Source organism: Ixodes scapularis, unplaced genomic scaffold (assembly GCF_016920785.2).
Source record: "Ixodes scapularis isolate PalLabHiFi unplaced genomic scaffold, ASM1692078v2 PGA_scaffold4__175_contigs__length_147842914, whole genome shotgun sequence".
Lineage (NCBI taxonomy): Eukaryota > Metazoa > Arthropoda > Arachnida > Ixodida > Ixodidae > Ixodes > Ixodes scapularis.
Window position 1 is genome coordinate 63364340 of NW_024609879.1, and position 6711 is coordinate 63371050.

Consider the following 6711-nt stretch of genomic DNA (forward strand, 5'->3'; position numbering starts at 1 on the left):
TAGCGAATATCGAGATTACTTTTTAATCTAGAGCACGGACGCGGCAGAAAATCGTTTTAAGAGTAGCGCTGAGCCCCTCCTCCCAGGAGTATGACATCATATCCAGAGTTTTCGGAGTCTTCGCTCTCGCGCATCTCCAGCGCCTATCAAAGCTATGCACGCGCAGTCTTGCTATTTTCAAACAGGCAGAGAAAGACGTCGCGACTGGTGTCAGTGGGGGCGATCGTAGACAATTGCCAGCAAGGCCAATGGCCGCAGCCATGTCTCTGCTCGTGGGGACAAGCCCGTGCAATTTCAAGCTTGCCAAAGTTATGTTCACGTGAAGCTGCACGGGAGGACTCTAGTGGAGCACTAGTCGGGGTACCATGCTTGCAATTGTCTATACTAGAGACACTGAATCTTCCCAGAGTACCGAATTCTATTCAGTCCGCTTAGCGGACATCGATCCCCGCAGAGTCCCAAAACAACAAAAAGCGTTTATAAAACGTTTTCGTGTTGGCTACGGTGGCTACGCAAGTGTGGGAGCTCTGGGTATCGAGGAGCTAGGACCGATCGAAAGATGCGTTCATTTTCCCTTGTTTTTGTTTTCACACGAAGAAGCGGCTGATCTGTTTCGCAAAAAAAGGTTAACAGCTCGTTTGCTCGCTCCGGTTGCGCTGGCACTGTGCTTCAAGCTCGCCACCTCAGACGCTAAGCATAGCACACGACTTCGATGTATTTCGAGGCGAGATTCGATTGGATCGAATTTTTGTGGCGCAAATGCGTCTGAGGCAATAATGCGCAATAATGCACCAGGTACATAAACCATTGCCGGAAAGGGTTATAGAGAATGAAGACCTCCAGTAGTAGGTAATAGGGTAAAACTATGAATATAAGGTGTGTATAAGTGTAAACAGTATGAACATAAATTCAGGGATCTAAAATAGAATCACAATCACAAGCGTTCAGTGGTCTCCCATAAGTTGATCCCCTGGCTCCAATGATGATCATTTTAAAGCGGTACTGCGGTAATTTTTTTTAGGCTACACCGACTGAGTAAAGTTTCTGAATTGCCGGCCTTTACCATTTCCGCTATGCTATTTAGTATCACGAAAGACAGAATAGTTGTTGTGAAATCGGCAAATGAAAATGATGCAAAAACCAACATTCAAATATATCCCACTCTTCAGTGCAGTGACGTCAGTTTCAGGCAGGCTTGCTAGTCCAGTAATCAATCATAAAATAGACTATGTCAATCATTTGTTCCCTGCTGTTGCTCGGGTCCCTGGTGCGAGCTTCTAGAGAATTCATTTCACACCTGAAGCTGCTTGGAATCAGTTGAGAACAAATTCTACAGTCCAAAGATAGAACCCATGCCTTCCACTGGCGTCACTTTTTCGTTCTTGCCAGTAGACTTTCAGTTTGAAAAAACACAATAAGGACTAAAATTGCAAGTCATATAACTCCGCGGAAAAAAAGATGACCTAATATTTGGGATACTTTATCAGCGAATTAGCAAATTTTCAGGCGAATCGGGGACTATAAAGAAATCGCGAGATTAAAAACCCGTAAAAAAAAAAAAAAGTTTTTTTCTTTTTAAAGTTTGGATAAGGCACGCGTGTAAAAAAAGACGAAAAAAATGGCTTTGGAGATATATTGACGGAGGAAGACACGATTAATCGGTAGTCACCTCCTTTCTACTTGTTTTCTCTCGGCATTTCGGGCCCGTGGGGGAGAGGTGGATCGGCTTCGCCTTCACGTTTTGGGTGAAAAGATCGAATGCCCATTTCGTTGAGCGAATCACCATTCCGTGACCTCATGAACTTTGCGCCCAGAATTTCAAAGAAATCATTTGCCGTCAATATTGCTGTAACCAAACATATTTTTTTCCGTAAAATTTACTTCTCGACACGCGTGTCCCAACCAAACTGTTTAAAAAAAAAAAGTTTTTTTTTTTTCCTTTTCAGGGGTTCTTCAAGGGACGCGTGCGTTGACGACGAAATAGGGCCCTGGTGCCGTTGGCGACATGCGAAGGCCATATCCAAGACGGTACCATGCAGGGCCGTCGCAACAATTTACAAGAGGTATTTTAATGAGCTTGATATAACCGGAAAGCTCCAATCTAACTCTCTTAGTGCATATAAATTCAAACTTTGATTTTCAAAATCAAATTTTTTATGAACAAGTTGTCCCCAGAAATATATCTGATTTTTTTTTTTTTTTTTCAGTGGAAACAAAAGCTCCGCATAGCTGCTCGGTCATTTTCCATGGAAATGTAGTCCTAGCGGTTCAAACCAGATGCCAAGTTTCAGCACTAACCGTTATCTATTCAAAAGTTATACTGGTCGTTCTGAATTTTTTTTTATTAGAAAATAGTGGCCGATAGTCTCGATCGCATGATCGCATGAAAATGGGCCCCATTTTCCTATGGAAATTTTCATAAAATCACCTATAACTTTGGAATAAGGCAACAATTAGTGCTGAACCTTTCTCATCCGCCTCGGACCACTAGCGCAGTGATGTGATTGTTCCGCCAATTGCGCCAAACTGCGCCAAGGGGCTAACCTTGCTACATCCTGCTACATTTTGCCACATTATACATAATCTGCGCCAAACCTGCGCCAAAAGACCGGTCGCCTTTCAAAACCGAAACTAAACTGAGTACCGATATTGAGCATGCGTGTGTTATGTGGCGCAAGCGGCCGCCCGACACAAAGTACCCTGCATCAATTGTCCATCCAGTCTTGCATGGTTTTCCCGCCGTCTTGCTTATCACCCTCTCATCGTCTCGTGGGTCTCGTTTCGCATATTTAAAAAAAAAAAAAAAAAAAAAAAAAAAATATATATATATATATATATATATATATATATATATATATATATATATATATATATATTTTGGACGATAGACGCGGGTGTGTGCGGACGCTCGGACGCTATCGTGCCGGGTGCCAGCCATGCCGTCATGCTGTGAAACGAAGCCACATTTTTACGCTGCGGGAGTTACTTTGCAAGCTGAAGCACTCGCTCCTGAAAGCAACGTGCGCGGGAAAACTATAATTGGTCCAGTCACCTTGGTCCCGCGACGTCGGGTGTTGCCATCGTAGCTGCAGATACGGCAATTTCTAAAATTAAACTAAGTATCGCCGTATGTTCAACATTCCTGTTCTTGTTTAAATCATACAAATCCCTCTTTAACTCAAATACAGCTGTGTAGAAGAATTGATTACCTAGGTTTCCCTCGGTGGGCTTTCTTTGGAGGGACCCCGCTACGTGAAAAATCTGCCTCAGAAGAAAGTCGGTGAAGAAAAGTGAGCTAAAGCAAGGAAGGCAATGCCTGCACGCTGAACCCGCACAGCGCGCTTGTTTGTCCCGGGTTCAGTCGTTGCTCAAAGCGCTCCAAGAACTTCTTGACCCTGGCTCGCTACGTCTTGTATCGATGCGCTCAGGTTCTTTTGTGTGTGTTTGTGTGTGTGTGTGTGTGTGTGTGTGTGTGTGTGTGTGTGTGTGTGTGTGTGTGTGTGTGTGTGCGTGCGTGCGTGTGTGTGCGTGCGTGCGTGCGTGTTCGTGTGTGTGTGTGTGTTTAACTTGTACCTTGTTTGTTAGCCTGCCAAGCGCGCTGCTGGATAGTTTTTTTTTTTCGTATGTTCGACAGTTATATTTTGTATACAATTTTGGGAATCAGTTGGCGACGGAGCGGAGTGGCATGGTTTCGGTTTCAATCGAACAGCTGTTGTCTCCGCTTGCGCGACGAAGCACGCGCAACTGCAAGGCTGCCGAAGCTGCCCTTACGTGCATGCGAACATGGTTGCACAAAAGAAGCACCAGCCGGGACGCATGCAATCCATTGTTTTACGTTTGCTTACGTTTGACGAAAATCTGACACGTTGGGAACCAGTAAAACGGTGGCAAGCGGTTTTTCGGACTTCCTCGGCAATGCCTATAGCACTGTACACTTCTGGGATTTCTCAGCAGTAAAAAAGCAGCGAGTTCCGTCACAACACGTCACGTCAAAACACAACAAAACACAAAGTGCCCTTCGTTTGTACAGCACTTAAAACGAATATTTTTATTAATCTAACAATATCTGCTGCAAAAGCCACTTTTGCTGCTCCAAAACACTGTTCTGGCTGCTCCGAAAGGTAGTCCAAAATGGCTTTGGCCAATCACATCACCGCTAGCGCTACATTTGGACAAAAATAAACATTCGGCAACGCGTAGTTTGTTTTAGCGGTAAAAATAACTAAATTTTTTGTGTGAACACGTATATTTGAAAAACTAAATGTTTCAAAAGACTTCCAAATTTGAAACCTATTAAAAAAAAAGTATATTCCTATTTTATTTGTACATATAATATTAAAACTATATGAAATAAAAATAGCTACATATAAGCTTTCTGGAGATATGAAGGTTATTAAAATATCTAAAATTGGTCTCGCGTAAAAATGTGAAAAACATTTCCGACAATAATTAACGGACGGGACAGCTCTGCGGTGTATGGTGATGCAAATATTTGATATTGTAAACAGTCTCCGCCGTAAATTAATTGAAGAGACCTCTGGTTGCTTCAAGCCCAACTGAGTTGCCCGGTGTTACACAGTGCATAGGCCTAAAAACCCGATGAGATGCGCGTCAAGGGACACAGTCGAAACCGAAACGAAACCAAAACCGATGTCACAGTATATATATATATTTTTAATCACGATGCAAATCAAGTTTATGAAATTTTTTCAGTATTTATAAACGCGTAAGACCAAATAAAATTACCTTTTAGTTTGTTTTAGAGCAAAGCAGCGGCAATTATAACCTTTCGCACGCACTGAAGCACGAGAGGGACAACGAGCCTCGTATCGGCACCGACATTCAAAGTGCCGCCCTCGCTGCGCTTCGGCTTCCGCGACGGATAGTTCCAACGGCAGCTCTTGCCCGGAACCATACCCATTCCGACAATATTTGCCGTTTATTTGGGGACAGATTATTTCATCCCATGTATTTTTCTAAAGGTACTTTTATTGCCCACCAAAATAAATAATACATTATAAATGCTTATCGACATATTTCACACGTATTAGTTATTTTGCTAAGGGACGCAAAGTATCACGAGCAACGAGGTCACAAAGAAACAGAGGAGGCGAGGAGGAAAGCCGTGATGTGTGCCCGGTGGTATCCAAACAGAAAACGGACTGCCGGACGCCAACTTCCACTTTATATGGCGGAAAATTGTCGCCTCACTCGTTCTGAAGTACAGTATCCTGTTGGGACACCCCTTCAGGCTCAATGTACGCGTCTAAGTCGCGTACAAAATTGGGCTCAGATTTGGCGTCGGTGGATACCGAGTAAGTCGGCGTCGGCACGCTTAACCGCTGGTGAGACGTAGGCGTAGACGCGCCGTTCGTCGCACTTGGAGCCAAACCCATTTTTCTGAAAATAAGCCTGGAATATCGCAGGCTTGACGGGCATCAGTTCGTAAACCTCTTACGCGCCTACAGCTGGAGCTGGGGGCGAAGTCCCGACACAGAGCGCTACGGTTGCGTTTGCTTACGCACTCGTGCCTCCTTCCGCGCCGGTGACTACATTCGACACATTACTGGACTCCGCTCTCGTGTAGAATTTTTTGTTCCTGGATCTGAGGAGGGCTAAACATTGCAGGTGCTCATGTTAAACAGAGCAGAGGAAACAAAACCTTAAAAAAAAAGACAAAAAAAAACAACGAAAGTCTGGAAATCGCGATTTGGGGGAGCAAACCCAGGCAACGACAGACCGATCGGCCCTCATGTGAGGCGCCAATTAATGTGCCTCACTGTATATCGTGCCCTATCGGAAAGTGCTCCGCACGCTCTTGAGGAAACCGCACAAAGAAGCACGGCCATGGAAAAAAGGTATAATGGTAGTAAGAGTTGAGCTGGCGGATGCATCGATCTTCGGCCCAGCTGCTGTTCCGGCCTTCGGCTGGATGATGTTAGGCCTCGCTCTAGTTGTCTTTCCCAGTCCCGGTGTCAGCCTTCTACATGACGCTTCCCCGCCGCTGACCTCTGTCGGTCCGGTGTCAGGGAACGCGGACTGACCAAATGCTCAGTCCACGTTTGTCTCTCAGACCTCCCTAATCTGCAGTGTCCCTAGCCTTTTCAAATCCGCCCGCTCGTGATCTTTCGAGCCTCTTCTTTCTTCCATTTCTCTCGTCATGTGCCGTCTCTCTCTTCTTCATGTACAACCTTCGTAAACGGCATGAAAGAATTACTCAATTTCCCTCGCTATCTCGTTTTTGCTCAGCGCTAGTGTCCTAATATCTTAAACATTTGTGAGCACAGACCTTCCAGAGTGTACCGTGAAATGCCGAAAAAGACTTTATCCCGCTTATGTTCTCGTGTAACAGTTACAAGAGCAAAAAACGCAGATTGTCATTGCGGTATCCATTGCAGCTCAAGAACTGCCCGCGACATTCTTATAAGCCATTATTTGTTGCACCTATATTCGCCGGCGCTCAGCAGTCTGTCCTTGTTTTGAGCACACGAGGCTTCTTGACTCCAAACAAAACATGACGAATCCACCTTCCCTAGATGTTGTCGAAGCGAGTCCAGAGACGGAGACTCTGTGAGCTGTCGTCATTTCAGTGAATTCCAGTCCTTTCCCTGGATAAACCTTTTTCGCTAGCGGACACGTGTCTTGTGTCACCGTATTACAAGGGCGGATCCCATTGCGTTGCACTTCGGTCACTTCATTACATGTCCCTTT